General features: G+C 46.5%; 8 non-coding genes across 8 annotated transcripts; all 8 read left to right on the forward strand.

The window, feature by feature from the left end:
* The first annotated feature begins 14,542 nt into the window (after positions 1-14,542).
* Positions 14,543-14,706, forward strand: LOC134950476 (U1 spliceosomal RNA). Its single transcript, XR_010183389.1, has one exon. It is a non-coding gene; the product is annotated as a U1 spliceosomal RNA (small nuclear RNA).
* A 152-nt stretch (positions 14,707-14,858) lies between these two features.
* Positions 14,859-15,021, forward strand: LOC134952660 (U1 spliceosomal RNA). The gene has a single exon (XR_010185136.1). It is a non-coding gene; the product is annotated as a U1 spliceosomal RNA (small nuclear RNA).
* Positions 15,022-15,694: 673 nt separating this feature from the next.
* LOC134951857 (U1 spliceosomal RNA) lies at positions 15,695-15,858 on the forward strand. The gene has a single exon (XR_010184518.1). It is a non-coding gene; the product is annotated as a U1 spliceosomal RNA (small nuclear RNA).
* A 152-nt stretch (positions 15,859-16,010) lies between these two features.
* Positions 16,011-16,173, forward strand: LOC134953118 (U1 spliceosomal RNA). Its single transcript, XR_010185435.1, has one exon. It is a non-coding gene; the product is annotated as a U1 spliceosomal RNA (small nuclear RNA).
* A 670-nt stretch (positions 16,174-16,843) lies between these two features.
* LOC134951625 (U1 spliceosomal RNA) lies at positions 16,844-17,007 on the forward strand. Its single transcript, XR_010184330.1, has one exon. It is a non-coding gene; the product is annotated as a U1 spliceosomal RNA (small nuclear RNA).
* Positions 17,008-17,159: 152 nt separating this feature from the next.
* On the forward strand, positions 17,160-17,322 carry LOC134953363 (U1 spliceosomal RNA). Its single transcript, XR_010185539.1, has one exon. It is a non-coding gene; the product is annotated as a U1 spliceosomal RNA (small nuclear RNA).
* Positions 17,323-17,993: 671 nt separating this feature from the next.
* Positions 17,994-18,157, forward strand: LOC134951117 (U1 spliceosomal RNA). Its single transcript, XR_010183915.1, has one exon. It is a non-coding gene; the product is annotated as a U1 spliceosomal RNA (small nuclear RNA).
* Positions 18,158-18,309: 152 nt separating this feature from the next.
* On the forward strand, positions 18,310-18,472 carry LOC134953248 (U1 spliceosomal RNA). The gene has a single exon (XR_010185515.1). It is a non-coding gene; the product is annotated as a U1 spliceosomal RNA (small nuclear RNA).
* The last annotated feature ends 243 nt before the right edge of the window (positions 18,473-18,715 follow it).

An 18,715-nucleotide genomic window follows, 5' to 3' on the forward strand; every position in this document is an offset into this window, starting at 1 on the left:
TGTGCACCTAAACCAGAGTGTAATGGGCGCAATAATTGAGGGCATTTGAATTTCCCTTATATGTGTGTGTGTGATATACACACAGACACACATACTGTATTTCTTTATATAATGGACACCTCAGTTTCTATTCATTCATGTCCTGCCCCCTACTCTGTCAGACCCCTTCCCCTCTACTTTTCTGACCCCAAACGCCACTCATTTTTGTTGAGTGCTGGTGGGCCCATTCAGAATTTTGCTATGGGGCCCACAAAGGTCTAGTTACGCCACTGGGCAGGGTTATAGAGGAGGCGGTGCAAGGCATCCTGGGAACAGTCAAAGCTTTAGCCTGTTGGTGCCTTGGATCAACATCCAACTCTACACCCCGATGTTAGTGTAGTGCCTTTTGGGGTTAAGGTTTTACAGAAAGTTACAGGTTTTTTTAATTTAGTAAAATATGCCCCATTTTAAAGATAGGGCATTTAAATTTGTTGCACCTGTGCAGTACATAGCAGCCTGCAGGGCATGTACAGTGGCTTCATTTGGGTGCACATACATTGCCGGCTCCTGGTCGCAAACTGAAATTATTGTGTGTAAGTGGAATTAGCGGTGTTTATGTCATACAGGGGGGTGGGGGAGGTTTGTGGTTGGCGGGGGGCACGCTGTGCGATTATTATCCTGCATCTATACATACATGCGCTAACACCTGGACATACACTGATGTAACCACACCTAATATCCATACATACACGCCCTGACACCTGGACATACACCAACATTCCCACACCTGCATCTATACATACACATGCTGACACCTGGACATACACCAACATACAAGCACCTGCATCTATATATACACGCGCTGACAAATGGACATACACCGACGTACCCACACTTGCATCTATACATACATGCACTGACATCTGGACATACAAGCACCTGCATCTATACATACACGCGCTGACACCTGAACCTACACTGACGTTCCCACACCTGCATCTATACATACACATTCTGACACCTGGACATACACAGACGTACCCACACCTGCATCTATACATACACGCGTTGACACCTGGACGTACACTGACGTACACACACCTACATCTATATATGCATGGATGCAAATGTGGGTACGTCTGTATACGTCCAGTTGTTAGCATGTGTATGTATAGATGTTAGGTGTGGGTACATCAGTGTATGTCCAGGTGTCAGCACATGTATGTATAGATTCACATGTGGGTATGTTGGTGTACGTTTAGGGGTCAGCGTGTTTATGTATAGATGTTGGTGTGTGTATGTCAGTGTACGTACAGATATAGGTGTGTGTATGTATGCATGTATGTATGTATGTATGTATAGAGGAAGGTGTGATACATACATATAACACATACATGATAGATACATACATATATCACACACACGATAGATAGATAGATAGATAGATAGATAGATAGATAGATAGATAGAACACATACATACAAGATAGATACATACATACATGATAGATACATATATACACACACATACGATAGATAGATAGATAGATAGATAGATAGATAGATAGATAGATAGATATCACAAACATATATGATTCATACATATATCACACACACATACATGATACATACATGAGAAAGACCTGGGATGGTGATGAGGCCCGGGCCCCCTGCTGATGTTGCGTTGAGGAAGGCAGTGTTCCAGGGCGGATGCCAGTCGGGGAGAGCGCCGCGCAGCCCGGGAAAAATACTGCTGAGGAGCTACATCTGGAAGAGCCCCAGGGAGGGAGAGTGTCACATGCCCCTTCCTGCGCGGCACACTCTGCAGGCCTGCACATGGGAAGGGAGGTCTCTGGCCACACATACTCACCCTGCTGCTGAAGCCCCGCTGCTGTCCTCATCAGCGCTCTCCAGCGGGGAGCGGGGCCAGGATGAACCTCAACCTGTGAGAACTATCTTCATGATCAAGAGATCTCATATGCAAGATAAGTATGTGTTGGGAAAGGGCTGGGGAGGGCGGCTGCTCGGGCACACCCTCGTCAAGTTAAGGAGATTTAACTGAGGAAGCACAAGGGAACTCTCGTCTGAGGACAACAACTGCAGGGAGACCACATCTTTTCAGATAAACATGGGAGGGCGGAAGGCTGCCTAATACTGAAGCACCCTCAGACATTAAACCATATGCAACAACTATTGCAAGCATTCCTGGGGGAAGGTCTGCAGCAGACGGATTTGCATTCGGTGATGTCATCCAAGCAGTGGGCCAAAGTTGGCTGGAACCCTCATCTGTATATGAAAAGAGAAAAGGGGCATGCGGGGCATGGCGGTCTTTTGCGGCGCTTGGATAACCCCAAGTTTGCATTAAACACCCCCACCCTCCTTCGGTGTGGGGCTCATGTTGGCCATGCCCAAGCCCCTGAAGCATTCAAGCTGATTTCTTGCAGCAGCTGGGCACTGTAACAGCTTCAGAGCTGCTCTACAAGACAAGTAAAAGGGTGTGGGCCCTGCAGCACCACCGGTAGTTTGCATACACACATATATAGGACAGCATCTCTTATATGCCCCAGGGTCAATAAAATAGTATCCTTGTCTAGGCTATCCATCCCCTCAGATAAGGCATTTGTCCATGCCGCTACAGCACTACACACCCAGGTCGACGCAATTGCCGGTCTGAGTAAGGTACCTGAATGTGTATAAATGGACTTCAGGGTAATCTCCTGTTTGCGGTCAGCACACTCTTTGAGGGTAGCCGTATCCTTGGACGGGAGGGCTACCTTCTTGGATAAGCGTGTTAATGCTTTGTCCACCCTAGGGGAGGATTCCCATCGTAACCTATCCGTTGATGGGAAAGGATACGCCATAAGAATCCTTTTGGAAATCTGCAGTCTTTTATCTGGAGATTTCCAAGCTTTTTCACTTAACTCGTTCAGCTCGTGTGAGGGGGGAAAGGTTACCTCAGGCTTCTTTCCCTTGTACATATGTACCCTCTTGTCAGCGACAGGGGGTTACTCTGTGATGTGCAAAACATCTTTTATTGCCATAATCATAAATCGAATGGATTTTGCCAATTTTGGCTGTAACTTTGCATCATCGTAATCGACACTGGAGTCAGAATCCGTGTCGGTATCTGTGTTAACAAACTGGGATAGTGGGCGCTTATGAGACCCTGACAGTCCCTGCAACATAGGATCAGGCATGGGTTGAGACCCTGACTGTCCCAAAGCTTCTGCCTTGTCTAATCTTTTGTGCAATGAGTTTACACTAGCATTTAAAACATTCCACATATCCATCCAATCAGCTGTCGGCGGAGACACCACATTCATTTGCTCCCGCTCCTCTCTAATATAGCCTTCTTCCTCAGACATGTCGACACACGTGTACCGACACACCACACACACAGGGAATGCTTTTTCTGAAGACAGTTTCCCCACAAGGCCCTTTGGAGAGACAGAGAGGGAGTATGCCAGCACACACCCCAGCGCTATATAACCCAGGAATAAAACAGTAACTTAATGTTTGCCCAGTAGTGCTGCTGTATGTAATTTGCGAATTATGTGCCCCCCCCCCCCCCCTCTTTTCAACCCTCTTGTCTAACGTGGTATAAGCAGGGTAGAGTCCGGGGAGCTTCCTCTCAGCGGTGCTGTGGAGAAAAAATGGCGCTGGTGAGTGCTGAGGGAGAAGCCCCGCCCCCTCGGAGGCGGGCTTCTGTCCCGCTTAAACTGTAAAATTGGTGGGGGCTCATACATATATACAGTGCCCAGCTGTATATATGTTATATTTTTGCGAAAGAGGTTTATATTGCTGCCCAGGGCGCCCCCCCTGCGCCCTGCACCCTTACAGTGACCGGAGTATGTGAGGTGTATGGGAGCAAAGGCACACAGCTGCAGTGCTGTGCGTTACCTCAGTGAAGATCATGAAGTCTTCTGCCGCCTCTGAAGTCTTCTTTTCTTCTCATACTCACCCGGCTTCTATCTTCCGGCTCTGCGAGGGGGACGGAGGCGCGGCTCTGGGACGGACGGCGAGGGTGAGATCCTGCGTACCAATCCCTCTGGAGCTAATGGTGTCCAGTAGCCTAAGAAGCAGGACCTTGCAACTCAGAGAGTAGGGCTGCTTCTCTCCCCTCAGTCCCTCGATGAGGGAGTCTGTTGCCAGCAGTGCTCCCTGAAAATTAAAAACCTAACAAAATACTTTCTGTCAGAAAGCTCAGGAGAGCTCCTGAAAAGCACCCAGTCTCCACTGGGCACAGTATCAAACTGAGGTCTGGAGGAGGGGCATAGAGGGAGGAGCCAGTGCACACCCAGAACTAAAGTCTTTCTTAAAGTGCCCATGTCTCCTGCGGAGCCCGTCTATCCCCATGGTCCTTACGGAGTCCCCAGCATCCTCTAGGACTTTAGAGAAAATAGGATTTTAATACCTACTGGTAAATCCTTTTCTCTTAGTCCGTAGAGGATGCTGGGCACCCGTCCCAGTGCGTACTGTGTCTGCAGTTATTAAATGGCCCTTAACTCCAGAACATTTATGTGGAGACAACTTTCCTGACTTGACCATCTTCCTTGGATGTTTTCCCCCTGTGTGACTGCTCCCCAGCCTCGGAGGGTTGCATCCGTGGTCCCTAGGATCCCGTCCTGGATCCCAAACCATCGCCCCTCTAGGTGGTGAGAACTGTGCAGCCACCAATGGAGTGAGATTCTGGTCTTGGAAGACAGGATTATCCTCCGGTGCATGTGTAGGTGGGATCCGGACCACTTGTCCAACAGGTCCCACTGGAACTGTCACGATCCGGGTATCTGGACGCCATTACTTACCCTTCAGATGCCTCCTAAGGCGGGCTCAGCGTTCCAGGACCGGATTCCGCTGTTCCTGAGTTTCCACATGCAGAGTGGTCTTTTCATCAGCCGCGGCCTCCGCTGTGCCCGCGTGGTTAAATGTGCATCTATCAGCCTGGCGTCTCCTGTCTCCGGTGGCCGGCGCCGCCATTACTGTTTCCCAGACCACATGGATTACAAACCAAACTTCCCTCCAAGTGTCTGCATGGGCGCAGCCATCTTGGATTCTGTCATCTGATCATTTCCACCAATCTGCTGTCTGTGTTGTTGATTTGCATAATTGCCTAGCCAACCCCTTCCTTGCTGCAGGTATAAGTAAGCTGTACCTGAGCAAGGAAGACGTCAGTGCTTTGGTTGTCAAACCTAGTTCCTGTTTGTCTCTCTTCTATGATTGTCTTCCAGGTTCCAGCTCCTGTCTCAAGACTTCCACCATAGAGACCCGCACCAGCATTCCACCTGCGGTGTAGCCTGACTCTCCAATCCATTGTGGATTCATCTGTTTCCAGCTACAACACTACCTGCTTCCAGCCTCAGCTTCCAGCAGAGTACAGCTTCCCTTAAAGGGCCGGTGTCCTTTCTACACTTTACCACTCTCCACCGGAATTATTATTTCTCCGCTCTCAAGTTCTACATTTCAGTTCACATTTCATCGCTCCCAAAGTTCATTTATTATTTAACTGGTTCCAGCCAGTATCCACTCCGTGCTAACAACAGTCTGGTTCCAGCCAGTATCCACAGCAGCTGTTTTACCTTCAGCAACCCAGCTCTTCCTGGAACACCAGCTGGTACAATCCTGGGTTATCTCCATTGCTACAGCCGGGCCTGGTAAGGACTTTCCATCTAGAAGATCATAAGAACTATCTCACACTACCAGTGCCCTGTGGCTCCTGCCATGCTGTAGTACTCAGGAACTGTATTTATTCTTTGCTGACTTTTACGTTTTCTTTTATTGCTGCTGTGATGCGGAGTTGTCATAATAAACATCATTGACTTTTATCTAAGTTGTCGTGGTCACGCCTTCGGGCAGTTATTATTCATGTTACTTACATGTCCAGGGGTCTGATACAACCTCCCAGGTTCCGGTACATCTCAGCCCCTACAACTGAGGCTGCCTCCCGTCAGCTCAGGCCCTCAGTTGTGACAGGAACACTCTGGCATGGAGCCTGCCAAACTGAATGGCCTCGTAGGCCGCAACCATCTTCCCCAGCAACCGAATGCATTGATGGATTAACACTCTTGCTGGTTTCAGAATTTGTTTGACCAGACTCTGGATCTCCAGAGCCATTCCACTAGAAGAAAACCTCTTCTGTGTCCAGTATCACTCCCAAAAACAACAACCGCGTCATTAGGATATCGGATTTTTCTGTATTTTGGAATAATTGCATACCATAACGAGATATTATGGTGATGGGACCTAAATCTAAGCACAGAATGCATTTATGTTTCATATATACCATATACACACAGCCTGAAGGTCATTTTAGCCAATATTTTTTATAACTTTGTGCATTAAACAAAGTGTGTGTACATTCACATAATTCATTTATGTGTCATATACACCTTATACACACAGTCTGAAGTTCATTTAATACAATATTTTTAATAACTTTGAGTATTAAACAAAGTTTGTGTACACTGAGCCATCAAAAAACAAAGGTTTCACTATCTCAGTCTCACTCAAAAAAGTCCGTATTTCGGAATATTCCGTATTTCGGAATATTTGGATATGGGATACTCAACCTGTATTACTTTTTTCTGCTACTGGTTCTTTACCTATGCAAACAAGCATCTGACTTGCCTTTCCTATTGCTTTGTTACATTGCTCACCTGAAATAGTAATACTTAGATAGCTTTCCTCTTGCCATTATAATGCCCTTAATATTATAGTTAGCCTTTGTATTTTTGAGACGTGTATGATTTTGCATTTTTTGGCATTAAATGTTGCCATGTTCTTGACCATTCCTCTAGTCCAGGGGCGGAACTGCCAGAGACAACGGAGTCAGTTGCCGCCGGGCTCCAGCCCTAAAGGGGCTTCCTCCATTGCCCTCCGGCTGTTACGTGCCCTTCCTACTAAATAGACAAAGGCGCTACCAGCAGGGTCTCGCAGTTTGTACATTCCATGCCGTAACACCCTTCTTTCCACCTTTTTAAAGACCCAGCCCAGCAGCCTCGCCGCTGCCACCACCGCTAGCTGCAGCACTGCCAGCGGTGGGGTGCCCCTGCTTCTTCTCACACCACAGATAGCTGGGCAGCACTGCAACTGCCTGCCTGATTGCTCCGCCCCCTTCCGGCTCCCAAGCACCTCTGCTGCCCAGTGATCCAGGAGCCTGCTGCTAGGAAGAAGTGGCCGAGCTTCAGCAAGCGAGTCTGGACACTGGCGGAGGAAGCCATGATAACCAGATAATGGGGAGTGGAGAGCCAGTTCCAAGGTAATACTTTATACAGCTGGTTGAGATCCTGGTCGGTGGATATGGATTCCAAGAAAACCCTGGAGGTGCTTCCTTTCAAGGGAGACACTCTCTTTGGAGAAGACCTCAATAAGATTGTAGCTGATCTGGCTACCGCTAAAACAGCTTGCCTACCTAGTATGACTTCTACCACGCAGAAGGCTAAAAGTACTTTCCCTTGGCCCTTTCATCCTCAAGGTAAAGCGTACCCAAGGTCAGGCATACCCAAAGCAAGCTCATGCTTCCAGACCTGCCAAGCCCAGACTGAAGCAAGCCTGGGCTGCCCATCAGCCTGCTTCCAAAACGGACAAGCCTGCCGCATGACGGTGCAGGCCTCCCTCTGGGGGATCCCAGGGTGGGGGGCCCGACTTCTAGGTTTGGCATAATTCTAAGCTAGAGAATTCTGTTTGGAGCTCACCTTGTACTTTGTGAAGAAATAATCAGCGTTGTGGCTGAGCAGATACATGTAGTGTGTGGCTGCAAACTGCATGGATCTGCTGCGTTGTAATGCTGATACTTTTTTTTTCAAAGTACCAATAGCTTCATATAATGTTCACAATTTTTATGCAGGATCAAATAGCTCAATAGGTAGGGTGTTTGATTAGAATTCAACAGGTTATAGGTTTGAATCCTGGGTATGGTAGTTTGAGATGTGTTATTTAATAAAGTATGTTGTTCTGACTGCCGGCATCCTATCACCTGGGATATCATACTAAATAAATGGAGTTGATCAATTTTTTTTTATTTTTTTTTTAAACTAGGGACAATTTCCAGATACTTTTCTTTATAACTGAGATTGCCCCCTGGAACTTTACATCAGTTGACAACTATGCATGAGTGGGCAGTGCTTGCTCTGGATCTGCCCACCCATTTATGTGCCGTCATAAAAGAAAGCACAACTGACAGTTATCCTGGGCGTACACTACACAATTATCTGTCAGGCTATCTATCCAGTCTGGATGGATGGAATGAAAATCTGGTAATGTATAGGAGCAAATGTCAATTAACCATTTGCTCCCAAACACTAGAAAAGTGGTCAAAAATGGTCATTACACAAATTGGTTAAACCCAAAATTTAACCAATTTGTTTAGGGGACCATTTTTGTCCATTTTCTAGTGTTTGAGAGTAAATCGTTGATGGTCATTTGCTCACATAGATAACCGGATTTCTATTCCAACCAGCCAGTGTTGGAGATATGGTCTGCCAGATTACATAATGCATACCAGAGCCATAACTAGACTTTTTGGTGCCCTGTGACAGATAATTATATGCCCCCCCCCCTCCCCATTTTTGCAATATAGACAAAAGGCGCATGCCTTGTGGGGAAGGGGCATAACAAGATTGGTCTCAGAGAAAGCACATGAGATATGAAGATATATCTAGTATACTTGACACTCAATGGTTTGTGGTATTGCCGGGGTGCCCTCCTTAAATGCATATACAGTCACACATGGCGTGTTTGTGCAAATGGCATATTAGCAGTCAGCACTAACTGGTGACATGCCATTTGTACAAGTAAGCCATGTGTGACTAGTATATAAACATACTTTATTAAATAACACCTCAAACTATCATACCCAGGATTCAAACCTATAACCTGTTGAATTCTAATCAAATACCCTACCCATTGAGCTACTTGATCCTGCATCTATTCTAACCTCCAAAAACAGATTCAGTTGCATTTTCCAGCGTGTTTTGTTTGCGCCTTTGCAAATGTCTTACATCGACAAACTTATTTAGTACTATTTTGCAAATAGGGTTACATTGTCGCAACATTGTGTTCCCTAATTGCTTGATTTTTTTAAATGCAACAATTGATAAAGACACCTGATAATTGCTCTGTGGAGTCTTATTTTGTGTCTACTTCTTATCTACATTTAATTCCCTACCTCTAATCAAGGCATTTTTAAATGCTGGGGGCTGCCAGGACGTGAGGCCTACCTAGACTTTAGATCTGAATTTGAATGTACTTGTGAACTAACTTAATTTCCTACTTCTAAATTCATTCCTAAATTCACTACTTATATTAATCCTGTAGTTGGGCATTTTGAGCCTTCAATTGTGGGCATTGTTTTGTGTCCAGACCAGCAGCTGGTGGTGTGCATTTTGCTGGAAAGGCATCGAAGACCTCCGATATGCTGCATCTCCTGATGTGTGTCTCCCTCAAGTGGCTGTCAGCAAATGCATGCTAGACACCCCATTCCAAGCTGATTGTGACATCACGGAACATGCATCATAGAACAGGCATGCTAGAATATGGGTCTTCAACCTGCGACCCTCCAGCTGCTGTGGAACTACATATACCAGCATGCCCTGCCTCAGTTTTAGCATACCTTAATAGCAAAACTGTGGCAGGGCATGCTGGGATGTGTAGTTTCACAGCAGCTGGAGGGCCACAGGATGAAGACCCATGTGCTAGAGCCAAGCCGCAGGTACATTGAATGCTAGCAAGCTGAATGTTTAAATCCTTTTTGTTCCGCAGCATTCCAATGCGGAAGATTCCATGGAACCAGAGATTATTCCATTGAGAAGGACATGCTGCCTGGATGACTGCACTGTGCAAATTAAGTCACGGAGCCAGTTGGCTTGTGGGTGGCTCTGGTGACTGGGTGGTTGGGTGGGCGGTGTGTCGGAGGTGGAGCACATGCAAATGAATGTGTATCATCCAGCTAGTGAGAGTGAAAACTCATGCAGGAGTGTGCCTGCTTGTCAGTGGGTTATGCACCTTGCCAGACGTCAAATCTACATGGAGCAGCTGGAGGGGACAAGAGCAGGTTTGCAAAATATAGATAGAAGAGCATATATGCTGGCGCATTCTCCATGATTGTGTCAGCTTATGTTTTGGTGCACTGCACTTTCCTCCATTAAGTTTTAGCTATTTTGGTTAAACGCAAGTGTAGTTGCTTCTCGCCCTTTTGGCTGTGATCTTGTATCGTGGTTAAAGAGTCTGCTGGAGGGATTGTTTTCTTCATTGGCGAGAGACTGAAGATATTCCAGGATGGAAGGCTTGGGAACACTATCCGTTTTTAAGTTGTGGAAGAGTTGAAAGACCGGATTGGACTACATTCTATAGTAAAGGATATCTTTGTATTTATTAATCCTCCCTTTATATGTGTCTGTCTTTCAATAAAGCTTCGGGCTTGTGATTCCCTCACCCTCTTACACTCCACACCCATAGCCTTATTAACTGTTGTATTATTGTATTGTTTAAATGTATAGTGCAGTTCATGATTTATAGTGTAGGCTGGCCTGTGCTGTAGTTCTTGAACTGTACTATACCGACAGCATTTGTATTGTGTTTTATCTGTGCTGCAACACAGTACTTATGTGTGTAATGTTTATGTATGTTTTTTTGCTTCTTTATGTCAATAAAGACTGCTTTTTCAATCCAATATCTGAAAACAATCAATGTTTATCTTTGATGGCAATAGAAGTGGTATGATATTTGCTGCTTTTGAAAGGCAATATCTGATATGTCCCCTATCTGGGAACCATATATTAAATGGCTTTTCAGAAAAGGGAGATGGTAGAAGAGCTTTCAGTACTGGTAGGACCGATGCACATTTCCTATTCTAGCCTCCAAAAACAGATTCAGTTGCATTTTCCAGCGTGTTCTGGATGCGCCTTTGCAAATGTCTTACATCGACAAACTTATTTAGTACTATTTTGCAAATAGGGTTACATTGTTGCAACATTGTGTTCCCTAATTGCTTGATTTTTTAAATGCAACAATTGATAAAGACACCTGATAACTGCTCTGTGGAGTCTTATTTTGTGTCTACTTTTTATCTACATTTAATTCTCTACCTCTAATCAAGGCATTTTTAAGTGCTGGGAACTGCCAGGACGTGAGGCCTACCTAGACTTTAGATCTGAATTTGAATGTACTTGTGAACTAACTTAATTTCCTACTTCTAAATTCATTCCTAAATTCACTACTTACATGAATCCTGTAGTTGGGCATTTTGGGACTTCGATTGTGGGCATTGTTTTGTGTCCAGACCAGCAGCAGGTGGTGTGCATTTGCTGGAAAGGCATCGAAGACCTCCGATATGCTGCATCTCCTGATGTGTGTCTCCCTCAAGTGGCTGTCAGCAAATGCCTGCTAGACACCCCATTCCAAGCTGATTGTGACATCACGGTACATGCATCATAGAACAGGCATGCTAGAACATGGGTCTTCAACCTGCGACCCTCCAGCTGCTGTGGAACTACACATCCCAGCATGCCCTGCCTCAGTTTTAGCATACCTTAATAGCAAAACTGTGGCAGGGCATGCTGGGATGTGTAGTTTCACAGCAGCTGGAGGGCCACAGGATGAAGACCCATGTGCTAGAGCCAAGCCGCAGGTACATTGAATGCTAGCAAGCTGAATATTTAAATCCTTTTTGTTCCGCAGCATTCCAATGTGGAAGATTCCATGGAACCAGAGATCCTTCCATTGAGAAGGACATGCTGCCTGGATGACTACACTGTGCAAATTAAATCACGGAGCTAGTTGGTTTGTGGGTGGCTCTGGTGACTGGGTGGTTGGGTGGGTGGTGTGTCGGAGGTGGAGCACATGCAAATGATTGTGTATCATCCAGCTAGTGAGAGAGAAAACTCATGCAGGAGTGTGCCTGCTTGTCAGTGGGTTATGCACCTTGCCAGACTTCAAATCTACATAGAGCAGCTGGAGGGGACAAGAGCAGGTTTGCAAAATATAGATAGAAGAGCATATATGCTGGCACATTCTCCATGATTGTGTCAGCTTATGTTTTGGTGCACTGCACTTTCCTCCACTAAGTTTTAGCCATTTTTGTTAAGCTCAAGTGTAGTTGCTTCTCGGCCTTTTGGCTGTGATCTTGTATCGTGGTTGAAGGGTCTGCTGGAGGGAGGGATTGTTTTCTTCATTGGCGAAAGACCAAAGATATTCCAGGATGGAAGGCTTGGGAACACTATCCGTTTTTCAGTTGTGGAAGAGCACAGAGGTCGGATTGGACTACATTCTATAGTAAAGGATACCTTTCTATTTATTGCCCCTCCCCTTATATGTGTCTGTGTTACAATAAAGCTTCGGTCTTGTGATTCCCTCACCCTCTTACACTCCACACACATAGCCTTATTAACTGTTGTATTATTGTATAGTTTAAATGTATAGTGCAGTTCATGATTTATAGTGTAGGCTGGCCTGTGCTGTAGTTCTTGAACTGTACTATACCGACAGCATTTGTATTGTGTTTTGGCTGTGCTGCAACACAGTACTTATGTGTGTAATGTTTATGTATGTTTTTTTGCTTCTTTATGTCAATAAAGACTGCTTTTTCAATCCAATATCTGAAAACAATCAATGTTTATCTTTGATGGCAATAGAAGTGGTATGATATTTGCTGCTTTTGAAAGGCAATATCTGATATGTCCCCTATCTGGGAACCATATATTAAATGGCTTTTCAGAAAAGGAAGATGGTAGAAGAGCTTTCAGTACTTGTTTGACCGATGCACATTTCCTATTCTAGCCTCCAAAAACAGATTCAGTTGCATTTTCCAGTGTGTTTTAAATGCGCCTTTGCAAATGTCTTACATCGACAAACTTATTTAGTACTATTTTGCAAATAGGGTTACATTGTTGCAACATTGTGTTCCCTAATTGCTTGATTTTTTAAATGCAACAATTGATAAAGACACCTGATAACTGCTCTGTGGAGTCTTATTTTGCGTCTACTTCTTATCTACATTTAATTCCCTACCTCTAATCAAGGGATTTTTAAATGCTGGGGGCTGCCAGGACGTGAGGCCTACCTAGACTTTAGATCTGAATTTGAATGCACTTGTGAACTAACTTAATTTCCTACTTCTAAATTCATTCCTAAATTCACTACTTACATGAATCCTGTAGTTGGGCATTTTGGGACTTCGATTGTGGGCATTGTTTTGTGTCCAGACCAGCAGCAGGTGGTGTGCATTTGCTGGAAAGGCATCGAAGACCTCCGATATGCTGCATCTCCTGATGTGTGTCTACCTCAAGTGGCTGTCAGCAAATGCCTGCTAGATACCCCATTCCAAGCTGATTGTGACATCACGGAACATGCATCATAGAACAGGCATGCTAGAACATGGGTCTTCAACCTGCGACCCTCCAGCTGCTGTGGAACTACACATCCCAGCATGCCCTGCCTCAGTTTTAGCATACCTTAATAGCAAAACTGTGGCAGGGCATGCTGGGATGTGTAGTTTCACAGCAGCTGGAGGGCCACAGGATGAAGACCCATGTGCTAGAGCCAAGCCGCAGGTACATTGAATGCTAGCAAGCTGAATATTTAAATCCTTTTTGTTCCGCAGCATTCCAATGTGGAAGATTCCATGGAACCAGAGATCCTTCCATTGAGAAGGACATGCTGCCTGGATGACTACACTGTGCAAATTAAATCACGGAGCTAGTTGGTTTGTGGGTGGCTCTGGTCACTGGGTGGTTGGGTGGGTGGTGTGTCGGAGGTGGAGCACATGCAAATGATTGTGTATCATCCAGCTAGTGAGAGAGAAAACTCATGCAGGAGTGTGCCTGCTTGTCAGTGGGTTATGCACCTTTCCAGACGTCAAATCTACATGGAGCAGCTGGAGAGGACAAGAGCAGGTTTGCAAAATATAGACAGAAGAGCTCTCCAGCCTAGTTTGCTGTCTGTTTCCACTTCTCTTTTCTTGAGCCGCTCCCTTCTATGCCCTTGCGCACTATCCTGACTTCTCCCATCTGCTTACTTTGTGCCTTCCAACGCACAATGCGAACTACAGGTAGTGCTGCAGGGCCCACACCCTTTTACTTGCCATACAGAGCAGCTCTGGAGCTGTTACAGTGCCCAGCTTCTGCAAGAAATCAGCTTGAATGCTTCAGGGGCTGGGGCATAGCCAACATGAGCCCCACACCGAAGGAGCGTGGAGGTGTTTAATGCGAACTAGGGGTCATCCAAGCGCTGCAAAAGGCCGACATGCCCTGCACGCCCCTTTTCTCTATTCATATGCAGACGAGGGTTGAAGCCAACTTTGACCCACTGCTTGGATGACATCACCATATGCAAATCCATCTGCTGCAGGCCTTCCTCCAGGAATGCTTGCACTAGTTGTTGCATTTGGTTTGTTGTTTGGGGGTGCTTCAGTATTAGGCAGCCTTCTGCCCTCCCATGTTCATCTGAAAATATGTGTTCTCCCTGCAGTTGTTGTCCCCAGATGAGAGTTCCCTTGTGCTGCCTCAGTTGAATCTTCTTTACTTGACAGAGATGTGCCTGAGCAGCGGCCCTCCCCAGCCCTATCCCAAATCATACTTATTTTGCATAGGAGATACCATGGTCATGAAGATTGTTCTCCCAGGGTGAGGTTCATTCATTGCATTCTGGGTATGCTGACCCCTGTGATTTCCCCAAATGTGGGAAACTTGACTGCATTATTTGTGGTAGTGGGGGACTGTGTTTGTGCTTTCCTCTGGTCAGCTCTGGTAAAAGTCAGATTTCTTTGTCTCAGATCTTCCTCTAGCCTTGTTCTTCTTTCGAGAGTTCCCTTGTGCTGCCTCAGTTGGATCTCCTTTACTTGACAGGGGGGTGCCCAAGCAGCGACCCTCCCCAGCTCTAGCCCAACTCCTACTTACCTGCCAGGTGAGATACTATGATCATGAAGGTGCTTCTCCCAGGACAAGGCTCACCCATTGCACTCTGGGTGTGCTGCCCCTGTGATTTCCCCAAATGTGGGAAACTTGACTGCATAATTTGTGTTTCCACTGGTCGGCTTTCATATAATTCAGATCTCTTTGTCTCAGGTCTCTCTCCAGCCTAGTTTGCAGTCTGTTTCCACTTCTTTTTTTTTGAGCCCCTCCTTTCTATACCCTTGTGCACTATCCTGACTTCTCCTCCTGTCTGCTTACTTTGTGCCTTCCAATGCACAATGCAAACTACAGGTAGTGCTGCAGGGCCCACAAACTTTTACTTGCATTACAGAGCAGCTCTGGAGCTGTTACAGTGCCAAGCTGCTGCAAGAAATCAGCTTGAATGCTTCAGGGGCTGGGGCATTGCAAACATGAGCCCCACACCGAAGGAGGGTGGGGGTGTTTAATGCGAACTAAGGGTCATCCAAGCGCCGCAAAAGGCCGCCATTCCCTGCATACCCCTTTTCTCTTTTCATATGCAGATGAGGGTTCCAGCCAACCGTGCCCACTGCTTGGATGACATCACTGTATGCAAATCCGTCTTCTGCAGACCTTCCCCCAGGAATGCTTGTACTAGTTGTTGCATTTGGTTTGTTGTTTGGGGGTGCTTCAGTATTAGGCAGCCTTCTGCCCTCCCATGTTCATCTGAAAATATGTGTTCTCCCTGCAGTTGTTGTCCCCAGATGAGAGTTCCCTTGTGCTGCGTCAGTTGAATCTCCTTTACTTGACAGAGATGTGCCTGAGCAGCGGCCCTCCCCAGCCCTATCCCAAATCATACTTATTTTGCATAGGAGATATCATGGTAATGAAGACTGTTATCCCAGGGTGAGGTTCATTCATTGCATTCTGGGTATGCTGACCCCTGTGATTTCCCCAAATGTGGGAAACTCGACTTCATTATTTGTGGTAGTGGGGGACTGTGTTTGTGCTTTCCTCTGGTCAGCTCTGGTAAAAGTCAGATTTATTTGTCTCAGATCTTCCTCTAGCCTTGTTCTTCTTTCGAGAGTTCCCTTGTGCTGACTCAGTTGGATCTCCTTCACTTGACAGGGAAGTGCCCGAGCAGCGACCCTACCCAGCTCTAGCCCAACTCCTACTTACCTGCCAGGTGAGATACTATGATCATGTAGGTGCTTCTCCCAGGGCAAGGCTCACCCATTGCACTCTTGGTGTGCTGCCCCTGTGATTTCCCCAAATGTGGGAAACTTGACTGCATAATTTGTGTTTCCCCTGGTCGGCTCTCGTATAATTCAGATCTCTTTGTCTCAGGTCTCTTTCCAGCCTAGTTTGCAGTCTGTTTCCACTTCTCTTTTCTTGAGCCGCTCCCTTCTATGCCCTTGCGCACTATTCTGACCTCTCCTGTCTGCTTACTTTGTGCCTTCCAACGCACAATGCAAACTACAGGTAGTGCTGCAGGGCCCACACCCTTTTACATGCTTTACAGAGCAGCTCTGGAGCTGTTACAGTGCCCAGCTGCTGCAAGAAATCAGCTTGAATGCTTCAGGGGCTGGGGCATAACCAACATGAGCCCCACACCGAAGGAGGGTGGAGATGTTTAATGCGAATTAGGGGTCATCCAAGCGCCGCAAAAGGCCGCCATTCCCTGCACATCCCTTTTTTCTTTTCATATGCAGACGAGGGTTGAAGCCAACTTTGACCCACTGCTTGGATGACATCACCATATGCAAATCCATCTGCTGCAGGCCTTCCCCAGGAATGCTTGCACTAGTTGTTGCATTTGGTTTGTTGTTTGGGGGTGCTTCAGTATTAGGCAGCCTTCTGCCCTCCCATGTTCATCTGAAAATATGTGTTCTCCCTGCAGTTGTTGTCCCAAGATGAGAGTTCCCTTGTGCTGCCTCAGTTGAATCGCCTTTACTTGACAGAGATGTGCCTGAGCAGCGGCCCTCTCCAGCCCTATCCCAAATCATACTTATTTTGCATAGGAGATACTATGGTCATGAAGATTGTTCTCCCAGGGTGAGGTTCATTCATTGCATTCTGGGTATGCTGACCCCTGTTATTTCCCCAAATGTGGTAAACTTGACAGCATTATTTGTGGTAGTGGGGGACTGTGTTTGTGCTTTCTTCTGGTCAGCTCTGGTAAAAGTCAGATTTCTTTGTCTCAGATCTTCCTCTAGCCTTGTTCTTCTTTCGAGAGTTCCCTTGTGTTGCCTTAGTTGGATCTCCTTCACTTGACAGGGGGGTGCCCGAGCAGTGACCCTCCCCAGCTCTAGCCCAACTCCTACTTACCTGCTAGGTGAGATACTATGATCATGAAGGTGCTTCTCCCAGGGCAAGGCTCACCCATTGCACTCTGGGTGGGCTACTCCTGCGGTTTCCCCAAATGTTGGACACTTGACTGCATAATTTGTGTTTCACCTGGTCGGCTCTCGTATAATTCAGATCTCTTTGTCTCAGGTCTCTCTCCAGCCTAATTTGCAGTCTGTTTCCACTTCTCTTTTCTTTAGTTGCTCCCTTCTATGCCCTTGCGCACTGTCCTGACTTCTCCCGTCTGCTTACTTTGTGCCTTCCAACGCACAATGCAAACTACAGGTAGTGCTGCAGGGCCCACACCCTTTTACTTGCCTTACAGAGCAGCTCTGGAGCTGTTACAGTGCCCAGCTGCTGCAAGAAATCAGCTTGAATGCTTCAGGGGCTGGGGCATAGCCATCATGAGCCCCACACCGAAGGAGGGTGGAGGTGTTTAATGCGAACTAGGGGTCATCCAAGCACCGCAAAAGGCCGCCATGCCCTGCATGCCAATTTTATCTTTTCATATGCAGACGAGGGTTGAAGCCAACTTTGACCCACTGCTTGGATGACATCACCATATGCAAATCCATCTGCTGCAGGCCTTCCCCCAGGAATGCTTGCACTAGTTGTTGCATTTGGTTTGTTGTTTGGGGGTGCTTCAGTATTAGGCAGCCTTCTGCCCTCCCATGTTCATCTGAAAATATGTGTACCTCCTGCAGTTGTTGTCCCCAGATGAGAGTTCCCTTGTGCTGCCTCAGTTGAATCTCCTTTACTTGACAGAGATGTGCCTGAGCAGCGGCCCTCTCCAGCCCTATCCCAAATCATACTTATTTTGCATAGGAGATACTATGGTCATGAAGATTGTTCTCCCAGGGTGAGGTTCATTCATTGCATTCTGGGTATGCTGACCCCTGTTATTTCCCCAAATGTGGTAAACTTGACAGCATTATTTGTGGTAGTGGGGGACTGTGTTTGTGCTTTCCTCTGGTCAGCTCTGGTAAAAGTCAGATTTCTTTGTCTCAGATCTTCCTCTAGCCTTGTTCTTCTTTCGAGAGTTCCCTTGTGTTGCCTTAGTTGGATCTCCTTCACTTGACAGGGGGGTGCCCGAGCAGTGACCCTCCCCAGCTCTAGCCCAACTCCTACTTACCTGCTAGGTGAGATACTATGATCATGAAGGTGCTTCTCCCAGGGCAAGGCTCACCAATTGCACTCTGGGTGTGCTGCTCCTGCGATATCCCCAAATGTGGGAAACTTGACTGCATAATTTGTGTTTCCCCTGGTCGGCTCTCGTATAATTCAGATCTCTTTGTCTCATGTCTCTCTCCAGCCTAGTTTGCTGTCTGTTTACACTTCTCTTTTCTTGAGCCACTCCCTTCTATGCCCTTGCGCACTATCTTGACTTCTACCGTCTGCTTACTTTGTGCCGTCCAACGCACAATGCGAACTACAGGTAGTGCTGCAGGGCCCACACCCTTTTAGTTGCCTTACAGAGCAGCTCTGGAGCTATTACAGTGCCCAGCTGCTGTAAGTAATCAGCTTGAATGC

The sequence above is a fragment of the Pseudophryne corroboree genome, chromosome 8, assembly GCF_028390025.1.
Source record: "Pseudophryne corroboree isolate aPseCor3 chromosome 8, aPseCor3.hap2, whole genome shotgun sequence".
In the NCBI taxonomy this organism is placed as follows: domain Eukaryota; kingdom Metazoa; phylum Chordata; class Amphibia; order Anura; family Myobatrachidae; genus Pseudophryne; species Pseudophryne corroboree.